The sequence below is a fragment of the Anomaloglossus baeobatrachus genome, chromosome 3 (genome assembly GCF_048569485.1).
Source record: "Anomaloglossus baeobatrachus isolate aAnoBae1 chromosome 3, aAnoBae1.hap1, whole genome shotgun sequence".
In the NCBI taxonomy this organism is placed as follows: Eukaryota; Metazoa; Chordata; class Amphibia; order Anura; family Aromobatidae; genus Anomaloglossus; species Anomaloglossus baeobatrachus.
This window is the reverse complement of record NC_134355.1, coordinates 226966644-226981053: the sequence shown is the minus strand read 5'-3', so window position 1 is coordinate 226981053 and position 14410 is coordinate 226966644. Positions and strand designations below refer to the sequence as shown.

Here is a 14410-nt window from a genome sequence, read left to right as displayed (position 1 = left end):
TACAGACAGACACACACACACGTGGCTCTGCGGGGCCCACACACATGGCTCTGCGGGGCCCACACATGCGGCTCTGCGGGGCCCACACATGCGGCTCTGCGAGGCCCACACATGCAGCTCTGCGGGGCCAACACGCGGCTCTGCGGGGCCCACACATGCGGCTTTGGGGGGGGTGTCAGGGCATACATCTCGGGGGGGAGAAGCCCATACAGCTTACTAGGGCCCATAAATCGGAGGGCAGGGAGGGCACATACAGATCGGGGGGTGGGGGGAGGGGTGTAGCACATACCGCTCGGTCATGGTGATGGGGCCCACATAGCAACGGGGAGAAGTGCTGTGCTGGGGGTCGCTGGATGGCACTGCACTTTCTTTATCTGTGGGACTAAGCAGGAGACCGGGTGGTAGCGCCTTAAAGGGATGGCAGCCGCAGCTTCCTGCCGAGGACTGCGGTCCCCGGAATCCAGCCTGGGTGCAGCAGAACTGAAGGCGAGTGGGCCCGTCCCGGGGGCAGCAGAACTGATGAGGCCAAGTGGACCCCCCCGACTCTCCAGGGCCCCGGCATTTGCCCGGGTATGCCGGGTGTTGACGCCAGCCCTGGATGCAGCAGTCTTGAAATTGGCAAACGTTTGAAGCTTGATCACCAAACCATCAAGTGTTTCATGGCAAATAGCCAACAGGGTTGCAAGAAGCGTGTTGAGCAAAAAAGGTGCAAAATAACTGCCCATGAATTGAGGAAAATCAAGCGTGAAGCTGCCAAAATGCCATTTGCCACCAGTTTTGCCATATTTCAGAGCTGCAACAATACTGGAGTACAAAAAGCACAAGGTGTGCCATACTCACGGACATGGTCAAGGTAAGGAAGGCTGAAAAACGACCAACTTTGAACAAGAAACATAAGATAAAACATCAAGACTGGGCTAAGAAATATCTTAAGACTGATTTTTCAAAGGTTTTATGGACTGATGAAGTGAGAGTGACTTTTGATGGGCCAGATGGATGGGCAAGAGGCTGGATCAGTAAAGGGCAGAGAGCTCAATTCAGATGCCAGCAAGGTGGTGGTGGGTTACTGGTATGGGCTGGTATCATCAAAGATGAACTTGTGGGATGTTTTCGGGTTGAGGATGGAGTGAAGCTCAACTCCCAGACCTACTGCCAGTTTCTGGAAGACAACTTCTTCAAGCAGTGGTAGAGGAAGAAGTCGTATCGTTCAAGATAAACATGATTTTCATGCAGGACAATGCTCCATCACATGCATCCAACTACTCCACAGCGTGGCTGTCCAGTAAGGGTCTAAAAGATGAAAAAATAATGACATGGCCCCCTTGTTCACCTGATCTGAACCCCATAGACAACCTGTGGTCTCTCATAAAATGTGAGAACTACAGGGAGGTTAAACAGTACACCTCTCGGAACAGTGTCTGGGAGGCTGTGGTGGCTGCTGCATGCAACGTTGATCGTAAACAGATCAAACATCTGACAGAATCTATGGATGGTAGGCTGTTGAGTGTCATCATAAAGAAAGGTGGCTATATTGGTCATTATTTTTGGGGGTTTTGTTTTTGCATGTCAGAAATGTTTATTTCTAAATTTTGTGCAGTTATATTGGTTTACCTGGTGAAAATAAACAAGTGAGATGGGAATATATTTGGTTTTTATTAAGTTGCCTAATAATTCTGCACAGTAATAGTTACCTGCACAAACAGATATCCTCCTAAGATAGCCAAATCTAAAAAAAAAACCACTCCAACTTCCAAAAACATTAAGCTTTGATATTTTTGAGTCTTTTGGGTTGATTGAGAACATAGTTGTTGATCAATAATAAAAAAAATCTTATAAAATACAACTTCCCTAATAATTCTGCACACAGTGTATAGAAGACATATGTGGGACCCCCAACCCATCTCCAAGTCAGAGTATGAGATCCCCCACTCTAACTCCACACAGGACAACCATTCAACCCATGTCAGCATAGTTTTACCCCAAATAAAGATGAGGAAATAATTAGCACAAAGCACAAGGCAGTGAGAAGCATTTCATTCATTATTTTACTGAATCTTGGCATGTATGTATGTGGAGACACAGGGCTCAGTGGGTGCTCTCGTCCACTAAAACCCGCCGCCTTTAGAAAGACAGCGTGGCTCAGGGCTCATCCCAACTGAACGCCGGCCTCCTTAACCGTGGGCGTAACACTACTCAGACAACACAGGGTGAGGGAACCACAATAATTAGACTTTATTGGATCCCCAAACAATTAACGGCACATAACAGATAACCAGCAAAACACAAATGTAACAGGCAACAGAGTCTCACCCTTCCGCTGGCTCACCAGGGATTTAGAATGTCCATGCCTCACAGGTTCCAGGGCTACTCACTCCAATCCAGCAGCACCCCGCTTTTGGCGGGCACCCACCGTGACTGGAATAACACCAGATTTAGGAAGCTGTGTGAGGTCTGCAAAGTCTGTAGCCAGGTGACTGGATTGTCCCAACCTGAGTGTCCTCCTTAGGTAGTCCTGGTATGATGATCTAATCCTGGCAGCCGGAGTCGAAATCCCTAGGCTGCGGATATGGTCTCCAACCGGAACCGGAGCCCCTAGATTGAAGCCATAAGATATCCTGATCCTCTAGTCAGCTCCAAAGAGCTTAGACTGGATCCATCAGCATCCAACAACCTTCATTAACCTGGTGGCTTAAAGAAATCCCTTTTTATAGCCATAACCTTCCCTTGGGATACACTGCGTCCTCATCGATTGGTTGGACAAGATTGCTTCTCCCATTGGATGAATTTCAAGCTGCATGGATAATGTTCATTTAAATGATGTGCATAGAAAGACTCAGTATATCTACATGGAGTCGGCAAGTCCCTGACTAGACAATGGCTACTAAGGTAATTACATTATCAATACACAACTACAATACAATGATTACTGGAAATGTCTGGAGAGCAATAGCTAAGCAAACATGACATAGCACACAAAAGAACAATAGTCTGGCTGAATGTTAAGAAACTTTAACCCATGAGAGTCCATGTCGTCACAATGTATTCCATCCAAAAGAATCGAATGAGTATATTCACAGTCAGATGTATGATGGAATGTCCAGTAGTAGAAATCCTTATCCCCATATCCTTAATAAAGCCACATATTGCTAGAAAATCAAGGTTTTCCACTCTTTTGTCCATATAAAAAGAATTGATAGAATAGATAAAACTAGAATAAAAAAAAAATACATACACCATTAAAATCCAGTACAGTTTTGGTGACCATAATAGCAATAGACAAATATAATGTGATGGTGGACTATATCCATATACAACCCTCTGTGCCTATAGGAAGGAAGAGAAGGAAAGCTTCTCATTGAAGCCATGGGGTGACATGGTACCCAGTGTCACAATCCAACGACATTCCAATTTGCCAGGGCTTGTTTATAGTTACCATCCCTGAATCTCAACTGTAGTTTATCCCTCATATCACGGTATCTATCCCTCGTTTTTCTATTTTCACAAAGTGGACGTTTTCTGACTGCTTCTTACATAATTTATAGGCTATAGATGCTCCTTGTTCTCTTTTGGTGGCAAGCTTAGGGACAGTGCTGCTGCTAGACAGATAGTCAGCTTAGCTAGGGGCCTAATTTTAGGCAGTTCATATTGATAGGAGGGTGTAGAATAGGGAAGTGCAGAGGCATGCAGTGATGGGAAAGTTGTGTGCCACAAATCATTTTAAAACTGTTTGCAAATTATGTGGGACAGCCACAAATTTCCATTTCATCAGCTAAATAAAGACTGCAATATCTGTGGTCTAGACAAAAATTGCCATTTCATCATCTAAATAAAAATTGCAAAATCTGTAGTGCAACCAAAAATTGCAATTTCATCATCTAAATAGACATCACAAAATCTGGTCCAGGGAGAAATTGCCATTTCTTCATCTAATTAGAGATTACAAAATCTGTGGTCCAGCCAAAAATTGCCATTTCATCTAAATAAAGATTGCAAAATCTGTGGTCCAGACAAAAATTGCCATTTCATCTTGTTGACTGGGCACTGGGTGAGTCTAGTGGCTGCTGGGGTAGGTAGGTAAGGGGCTGCTCCACAGTCCTTGAAATCCCGATGGCTTCCAGGACAAACCTCTGTATCTACCACTTCCTCCACTGCTTCTGCCTCCTCCACCTCCTCCAGGGCCTCTGCCTAAGCCCTTCAAGGGAGAAGGGTTTCTTTTAAAGTAATGTGCGTTCCAACACAGAGAATCCCCCTAACTCAGTACAGCGCAGCCAGGGCTCACCGCAATTAGGCAGTGTTGAAATTAAAATGCATTGGAGAACGCAGTCACACAACTGAAGAGTTGTGGACAGTGTGACATTACACACCGTTCAGATACTGTATAAGGGGGTTTAACTCTGCTTGCGATGCAAGGCAGACTCAGGAAACAGATCCTTTTAAAAGTCCAATGGGTTTATTCAATACAACATAAACGTTTCCAGGAACATAAACACAGATGGATTTCAGGTCCGTTACATTCGCCATACTCCCGCACAGTTCCAGATACACTTTCTCTAGTATCCCAGTGGAGCTCATTCAACCTCCACTCACTCTCATCTGTTGAAGTGAATTCTCACCTTCCTCAGCTGGGGTCCCTTCCAGGGGCTTCAATACCTCTGAGGTTAGCAGCCACTCCACACTGCTTCAGAGGCTGCTTCTCACACACACTGACTCCTGCCAATGTACACACATGAGCATTTAAACAGGAGAAGAGAAAGGGGTTAACGCCACGCATCAGCCAAATGAAGATGTAGAGTTGTTGAATAAATATTTTTTTTTATTTCATAGATCTACGCGTTTCGAGGTTGAAACCTCTTCCTCAGGACATCAACAAAGCATAAAACAGATGGCGATAGCAGATATATATACTTATGGTATACATAGAAGACCGCCCACTGGCAGTTTGAAAAAATCAGCGGGCAGACAATCTGTTAGCGTGACATAGCATATCCCATTCAAGTATCAAAATTACATAAAAATAACATTTATATATATATATATATATATATATATATATCATACACAAACATGGCCCAAAGACAATTGAAAACAGAAAAATAGATAAAGAAAAAATATATATATGTAAAAAATACATGTGTGTCTTTAAAGTGACTGGAACCTCTAAATGGACGCTGCATCCATCAAGAGTACACCATCACCTCAATGATGAATGCCACCGCATACATTGTATCCGTGTAAAAAAGAAATAAGAAAAAGAGAGGGAAGGTTATGTGTAATCTGTGTAAAAATACATCACAATATATTGCTTAAATTCTTCAAAGTGGCCAGAACCCCTAAGTGGAAGGTGTATCTGTCAAGTGTTTTCATCGCCTTAATGATAGGCGCCACTGCAAAAATTTATATTCATATTCATGTGAAAAAGAGATGATATACTGTATGTGCAATTAGTGTCAATAAAAAATTATTAGGCCTTGTGCGCACTAGGCGTTTTTGCCGCGTTTTTAGCGGCGTTTTTTACCGCGTTTTTGTGCTGAAAACGCAGTGACATTGCTTCCCCAACAATGTCTATGGGTTTTCATAAGTGCTGTCCTCACACAGCGTTTTTTTGTAGCTGCGTTTTTGTGGTGACCACAAAAATGCAGCATGTCAATTATTTCTGCGTTTTTCACTGCGTTTTTCACCCATTGAGTTCAATGAGATGTTCAACAACGCAATGAAAAACGCATATAACCGCGTTTCTATGACTAAAAACGCAGCTATAAACGCAAGGGGTGGGCAGTAAAGTGACGTGTACAGGAAGAGGATTCCTTCTGTTGGTAAACACAGAAGCATGAATCCTCCCGGTACCGTCACCGCTGCGTCCACCTCCCGTCCTGTGCATGTCAGCTCCGTGCGACGCCATGTCTGGGCGGGAGGTGGAGGCAGCGGCGAAAACAAAAGTGAACAGTAGAAAAAAAAAAAATGTCATATTTACTCACCTGTCTGCAGGGTCCCGGTGCCAGCCCCTGTCTCGGTACCGCCGCTCTGGCTGTGTGCAGTCTCCCCGGGGCAGGACCTTGCTTGCAGGACCTGGGGGTGGATCACCTGATGCAGTCACCTGACGCATCAGCTGATCGTAGTCTCGCCGGCTTTTTCGCGCCCGGCCGGCTATCAGCTGATCCTGCCGTCAGGGGACTTCATCAGCTGATTACCGGCAGCTCCTGCAGCGATCGGACGGGATCAGACTCCTGTCCAATCGATCGCTGCAGGAGCTGCCGGTAATCAGCACAGCACATAAGTGAGTATTATTTTTTTTTTCTACTGATGCATCAGCTGATTGTATAATCGGCTTTTATACAATCAGCTGATGTGTGATGTGATTCAGGCACTTGATCCTGACACATCATCTGATCGCTTTGCCTTCCAGCAAACCGATCAGATGATATTGGATCCTGATTGGACGGCGCGGGACCCTAACCCAGGATTACTGCGGAGGGGGGTTTATTTCAATAAAGATGGAGTCACTAATTGTGTTGTGTTTTATTTCTAATAAAAATATTTATCTGTGTGTTGTTGTTTTTTTTTTTTATCATTACTAGAAATTCATGGTGGCCATGTCTAATATTGGCGTGACACCATGAATTTTGGGCTTAGGGCTAGCTGATAATATACAGCTAGCCCTAACTCCATTATTACCTAGCTAGCCACCCGGCATCAGGGCAGCTGGAAGAGTTGGATACAGCGCCAGAAGATGGCGCTTCTATGAAAGCGCCATTTTCTGGGGTGGCTGCGGACTGCAATTCGCAGTGGGGGTGCCCAGAAATCTTGGGCACCCTGCACTGTGGACTCCAATCCCCAGCTGCCTAGTTGTACCCGGCTGGACTCAAAAATTAGGCGAAGCCCACGTCATTTTTTTTTTTTAATTATTTCATGAAATAATTAAAAAAAAAGGGCTTCTCTATATTTTTGGTTCCCAGCCGGGTACAAATAGGTAGCTGGAGGTTGGGGGCAGCCCGTACCTGCCTGCTGTACCCGGCTAGCATACAAAAATATGGCGAAGCCCATGTCATTTTTTTTTTCTTTTTGGGCAAAAAACTGCATACAGTCCTGGATGGAGGATGCTGAGCCTTGTAGTTCTGCAGCTGCTGTCTGCTCTCCTGCATACACTAGTGAATGGAGGATGCTGAGCCTTGTAGTTCTGCAGCTGCTGTCTGCTCTCCTGCATACACTAGTTCTGCAGCTGTCTGCTCTCCTGCATACAATGAACATTTTGAAGAAGGAAATGACATCAGACCTTTTTTTTTTTTTTTTTTCATCAGCAATCTTTAATGGCATTGTGCACTGATTAAAAACGCAGTGAGCAAAAACGCAGCAAAAAACGCACCAAATCGTGCGTTTTTGCCGCGTTTTTTAGCCGCGGGTGCGTTTTTTGAGACAAAAACGCACATAAAAACGCAGCGTGATAAAAACGCCTAGTGCGCACATACCCTTAAACGTTTTCCATAAAAATAAAATATATTGTGAGAAAATGAATAATATATTTGTGAAAAAGAAATACATAAATAACGGGCTATTGTGTAATAAACAATGTTATGAAGAAATTTATCATTATTTTGTGTGAAAAATAAATATATCAATGGGATAGTAGTTGAGTGTGTCCAAAAACAGAAAATTATATCTGTATAAAAACCTAGTAAAAAAACCTGTTTATTAATATTTGTTAATATTACTATTGCGGAGACCAGAAATAAAAGATATCTTTAAAATGATATATAAAAAAATGATTATTATTAAATTAAATGTAGAAATAAAAAGATATTTGATCTATAAAAAGAGAGAATCGATGTAAAAAAAAATCTCAAATATGAACCATCTTATTATAGCAAATTAGTAAAAGGTTTTATATGAATCACAGGAAGAACAAGGTTGTAAGGTGCAAAAAATGTGTAAAAAAGAGAATCTGTGCATGCTATGGGCTGAAAAAATGAAGCCTCATAGAGTTTAGGTATTAGTAGGTCATACGAGTTCAGACCGTGGGGACAAAAGGAAGTATGCATGCGCCGCAAGGTGACAAAAGTTAAAAATTCCGTGCAGTATGTCTAAAAGGCTGTGTGTTAGTAGTATGCCTCTCAAATCAATGCGGACGTACACTTGAATATATTGCAGTTGCCGTGATATATCGCACTACATCATATACATATATTGGACCTACAAAAACATTATTGTCAGTAACATTTAAAACATAAAAAGTAGAAAGCGGATATTTATATTAGACCAATATAGAGCTCCTTTAAAATGAATGCAAAAAAACAGGTAATCACATATTACTGATATATAAATTAGACAGGATGATAATATATAAAATAAAGAAAAATGAATAAAAAATATATATTATAAATAGTGCTATCAAATAATTGATTTTTTTAAAAAAATAATTTTAAAATAATTACACGATTAATTCAAGAATAGGAGTGCACTGTAAAATTCCATAAAATCAATAATAATCAATAAAACAGCTGTCACTTGATTCAGTCCTATTGGTTTTAATGTTTTTAGCTTGTAGATCCAGAAGGTCTCTTTCTTACTAAGCATTTCAAATCTGTTAGGAATATCAGTCGGGATCTGTTCAATGGGTGTTATGGTAATCCTGGCCTGGTAATCAATCAAGTAAACCACATAATCAGATTGACATGTGACAATCTGATTATGTGGTTTACTTGATTGATTGCATTTGTGGTAAACAATATGTGGGGAGAACTATACAGGCATTACATAACAGATTAAACTCCCACAGACACAATATCAAAAAAGGCTTCCTCCTTCATGGACTTTCTCGTCACTGCACTATTGCACATGAGAAAAAGGCTAGGATCACCATAACACCCATTGAACAGATCCCAACTGATATTCCTAACAGATTTGAAATGCTTAGTAAGAAAGAGACCTTCTGGATCTACAAGCTAAATACATTAAAACCAATAGGACTGAATGAAGTGACAGATGTTTTGATTTTTATTGATTTTATGGAATTTTACAGTGCACCCCTATTCTTGAATTAATCGTGTAATTATTTAAGAATTAATTTTTTTAAAAACAATTATTTGATAGCACTATTTATAATATATAATTTTTTATTTACGGATTCTTACTTTATTTTATATATTATCATCCTGCCTCATTTATATATCAGTAATATGTGATTACCTGTTTATTTTGCATTCATTTTAAAGGCGCTCTATATTAGTCTAATATAAATATCCGCTTTCTACTTTTTATGTTTTAAATGTTTTAATTGTTACTGACAACATTTTTTTAGGTCCAATATATGTATATGATGTAGTGCGATATATCACAGCAACTGCAATATATTCAAGTGTACGTTCGCATTCATTTGAAAGGCATACTCATAACACACAGCCTTTTAGACATACCGCACAGAGTTTGGAACTTTTGTCACCTTGCGGCACATGCGTACTTTCTCTTTTTCCCACGGTCTGAACTCGTATGACCTCCTAATACCTACGCTCTATGCGGCTTCTTTTTTTGAGCCCATAGCATGCGCAGATTCTCTTTTTTTTTTATATACGTTTTTTGCACCTTACAACCTTGTTCTTCCCGTGATTCATATTAAACCTTTTACTAATTTGCTATAACAATAATAAGATGGTTCGTATTTGGGAATTTTTTTTACATCGATTCTCTCTTTTTATAGTTAAAATATGTTTTTATTTCTACATTTAATTTAATAATAAAAAAAAATTGTATATATAATTTTAAATATATCTTTTATTTCTGGTCTCTATAATATTAATATTAACAAATATTGATAAAACATTTTTTTACTAGGTTTTTATACAGATATAATTTTCTGTTTTTGGACACACTCAACTACTATCCCATTGATATATTTATTTTTCACACAAATTAATGATACATTTATTCATAACATTGTTTATTACACAATAGCCCGTTATTTATTTATTTATTTCTTTTTCACAAATATATTACAAGTAAAATATATATTTGTACCGTTTTAGCCAGTAGAGATAAAAAAATTGTTTAAAAGAACAGAGTCCTCAGTGGTTGATACCTTTTAATGGCTAACTGAAAAGATGGTAATAATTGCAAGCTTTCGAGACTACTCAGGTCTATGTCACAGGTGCTACTGTCTGGGTACCTCAGCACTGAGCTGACAGAACATTTGCCATAACTACAGCCTCCACATTCTTGTTTTGCAGATTTACCATGGCCTCTTCTTTCCAGGCATTTTTGGTTATCCCTCAGTCGACACCTTTTCCCATCAGCATCTTTAGCTAGAGATACAGCAATCCTTTTTTCAGATTTCTTCTTAGAGGTCTTGGATCCTTCAGAGAGTCTGTGCTATAGCCTAATGTATAGTTTGGTCTTCTATGACCTTAGCTTCTTTCACTATAGGACCTGCTTCCTATGCCATCCGAGGCTACACCTTTATCAGGTAGACACTACTTCTCTGGGCCCTGGCCTGAAAAAGGTCTCCACCTCATACCAACATGATGAAGTTGCTCTGCAATTTTCCATCCTTCCAGGTTCAATTGCCTCAGTTCTTGAAGGTATCCCATGCAATATTCTAGGAGAACTCACATTTTCAACACATTCCTTGGTTCCTACAATGATAAATGGAACCATACCAATTTCACAGGGTACATTGGCTTCATTGTGATCGTAAATTCTCACTCTTCTCACACCAGACTTCTCAACAATCTCCTGCATGACTCTTCCATTTTTTCCAATAAGTTTCATGACATGTTTTCTGGGCACCTGTATGAAATCTTCCACGAACTCCAACAAATTCAGAGTTCTCTTCACTGTTTCTGCAGTCTCTTCATAAATTCAAAATTTTCCAGAGTCTTTTTCAAATTCAACAGCTATAACACCCAGAATCTTCCTTGCTTGCTGAATGTTACTTCTCAGTGCTTGTATTGCAAGCCCAATTAACCGTGTCTTCACCACCACCACCACTTCCTGAAATTCTACGGTCACTTTCTTCATCTCTCCAAGCATTTGGTGGCTTCTTCCTTCTTTACAGTGATGATCCATTTTATATGAGGACATCGTAGGTGCATGTCACTCAGGATAGCGACTCGCTTCTTTGTGGCTTCACTTACAGACCACACTACCAACCGATTAGTCTCTGGGGCAAAGTACACTTTACAGTCTTCTATAGCCTTCTTGAATTGTTCATGCACAGTCTCACTTGCACAGGCTTCTCTCAAGTCTGTTGGCATCTCTGCCATGCAATTAAAGACTGGACGGATTTCTTCACCTTCAATTTCCTCTGGGTTTTTCAGAACTTCAGAGGTTTTCTCTCACTCCAACTCCTCAGCCTCAGATTCTTTGGAGTCTTCACCACTCTTTTCTTCTACAACACTCTCTTCCTCACTGCACTCTCTTGCCACTTTGAGTCACAGTCTACATTGGACTAATCGTTCCCCCTGGTATCCTGGACCAATATGTCCCCACTCAACCAGTTGTCTTCCCACTTTTTTGGGGCTACCCCGTTTCCATTGGTCACACTATTGATTACGTTTTTACTAGTCATATTGACTGGTAAAACTAGACAGGGACAGGTTTACAGGCAACTAGACAGATGACCCACCCATCTCTCTAGTTGCCTGTAAACCTGTTCCAATTGTCATTTTAGCAAAAATGTGTCACTACATGTACCAGGACAGACTTTCAGGTTTACACCACTTTTATGATACATATCGGCCATTTATAATGCGGCCCGTCACCTTCCTACAACAGCTATCTAGACCGAGTTCCAGCAATGGCTGTCTCCACTAAACCTGGAGTCAGGGAAGGCCATGTGCGATAATGGTGCAAACCTGATAGTGGCCGTATGCAATAAGAAGGCTTATTGCACTCTGCAACATGATTCTCGAACTGTTAGGATTAGAAATAGTGCTGACTACTGGGTTGCCATTATGTGAATGCACGATACAAGAGTACATTTTGTCAGATGCTTCACCTTGTGGAAAAGGACACTTGTATGCTGGAGTATCGAAATCAACTTGTACAAAATCTTAAGAGTGGTTTTCTCCAAGACAGCAATGAAGCACACAGTGTGATTCACTGTTCTAGACTTCCAACTCCAGGAATGTCGAGTTGTCATCGCAGAAACATTAGCAGCAGCAGTTTAAGTGGCAGAAGTAGTTTCTGTGAGTTCTGGCATGCATTTTAAGACCATCCCGTGCACCAGTAGAGCAAAGTGCAAATCTGACACATAGTGAACGACTGGGGAGGATGGTGCTGGAGTATCTAGAACTCAATATTGATGTTGTAGTTGGACCCTTTTGCATTTTAGTCTTTACAATAGGAAAGAGTAGCCTGAGCTCACCAGTCATGCCTTGGAGGTTTTATCATGTCTGGCAGCCAGCGTTCTCTCAGAATATGTCTTCAGCTTGTGGTGCCTGATGGATAAGCGCATCCAGCTGTCCCCTGAAAGTGTAGACTGCCTAACTTTCATCAAGATGAACAAGTCATGGATCTCCAATAACATTTCCACCCCAGTCGCAGACTGTGCAGGCTAGACAATGGTGTAGTTTTAAGTGTGCTGCATTCATCTCTCGTTATTGCATTCTGTAACACCTTTGTCGTAGATTCTGTGTCTGCTATTGCTACTGCTACTGATGTTCTTAATAAGTGTCTTAGTGGCGCAACAATCAAATGGTATGTCCACTACTGTTACTTTAACAATTTTGCTTTTTTATGTATAAAGCACCTAATATTCCTCCTATTAATTCTCTTTTTGCTTTCTCCGGAGTCACAAGAAGCCAATTTTTTTGGAAGGGTGGAGACTTCAAGTTGGGTCTCCAAGTTGTGTGTTGTCTGAAGTGGCAGGGGTCTTAAAGCACTACGTTTACACCTGTCACTCATCCACTTGTTACTGATCAATGTTTAAGCTGTTCCAGGTCCTGCCCATGCATCAATGTCGCGCCATTATTCTATTTATACTTTGAGTCAATTGATGCCACTTTTCCTAGTGTCTATCCCTAATTTTTGGGAATGTGGAGACTCCAAGTTGGGTCTCCAAGTTGTGTGTTGTCTGTAATGACAGGGGTCTCTGAGACCAGGCTTACACCTGTCACTCATTCATTTCAATATTTCTTATGTTAATAGTTTTTTAAGCTAATGGCTGGGCCACAACAGTGTGGCTCCATTGTAAAACGGTTTAAGATGTGTTTTAACAGCTTCCGGGCCCCTCTAAAGGTATTGTCTATGCTTTTTTTTTTGCCTAATGTTGAATTTAATAGGGTTCAGATATGTTCGTCGAACTATTCTTCAAACTGTTCAGTGAACACAGGTGAATTTTGACGAACACGAACCAAATCATACCTTGGGAGGTTCGCTCATCTCTAATTAGGAGCTCGCTAATTGCTACATGGTACCCACAGATCATTCTATCAAAGTCTGCTCTCCAAAATGTCACTCCTTTCTTTTGGACCTCTTAAGTGTATTGAAACCATCGTTTCCCACCACATATGGAGTATGTGCATATTCAGGAGAAACTACACTACAAGTTGTTAGGTCCATTTTTTCTTGCTACATTTGTAAAAATGAAATAGTTTGCGGCTCAAGCAACATTTTTGTGAGAATTGTTTTTCATTTACATGGTTTTTACGTTGTATAATTTTGTGAAGCACCATTACCCTTGAGGGATCTAACTTCCAAAATGGGATTTCTCGTGAAGGGTTTCCACTGTTTAGGCACATTAGGGGCTCTCCAAATGCGACATGGCTTCCGATAATGATTCCAGTCAATTTTGTGTTCTAAAAATTCAAATGACGATCCTTGCTGTACACCAAAAGGGTAGATTTCCACCATATATGGGGTACTTGCATACTCAGGAGGTATTGCACATCAAATTGTATGGTGATTTTTCTCCTGTTACCCTTGTGAAAATGAAAGATTTGCTGTCAAACAAATTGCTCACCAAACATCTAGATAAATTCCTTGAGGGGTCTAGTTTCCAAAATGGGGGAAGACAATAACTGTCCAGGGAGAAACAAAGTACAGGGAGGAAATAAACAAATGACAAGAATATTTCACTGCACACCCAATTGCATACAACTGTTTACCAATAAATGGATCACCACACAGAAGGACCGGTATTGCTGGGGCAAAGCTAGAGCTATTTTCGGCATGTGAGGCTAAGTTCCATCATTTTTTATATGGCACAGGTGACTGTGATAAGACATCAACAACTTGTGACCCCAGCAACAATTCTTCAGCCAGTAGGAATTAATTACTGCTATACTGATGACCAGTGAGCACTAAACAGTCGACACCCCACTGTGGCTGAGCAATTAAGAAGCATCAGGTTCCCTGCTAGACTCCCCAATATGAACAGAGTCTCAAGTCGCCGTGACACCTAGTGAGTGAGGAGCAGAACACC

General features: G+C 41.0%; 1 protein-coding gene across 2 annotated transcripts in view; it reads left to right on the top strand.

Moving 5' to 3' along the window:
* The window catches only part of NTPCR (nucleoside-triphosphatase, cancer-related), a 287934-nt gene that overhangs the window by 235557 nt on the left and 37967 nt on the right, over positions 1-14410 (top strand). The gene's annotated exons all lie outside the window — the stretch shown is intronic.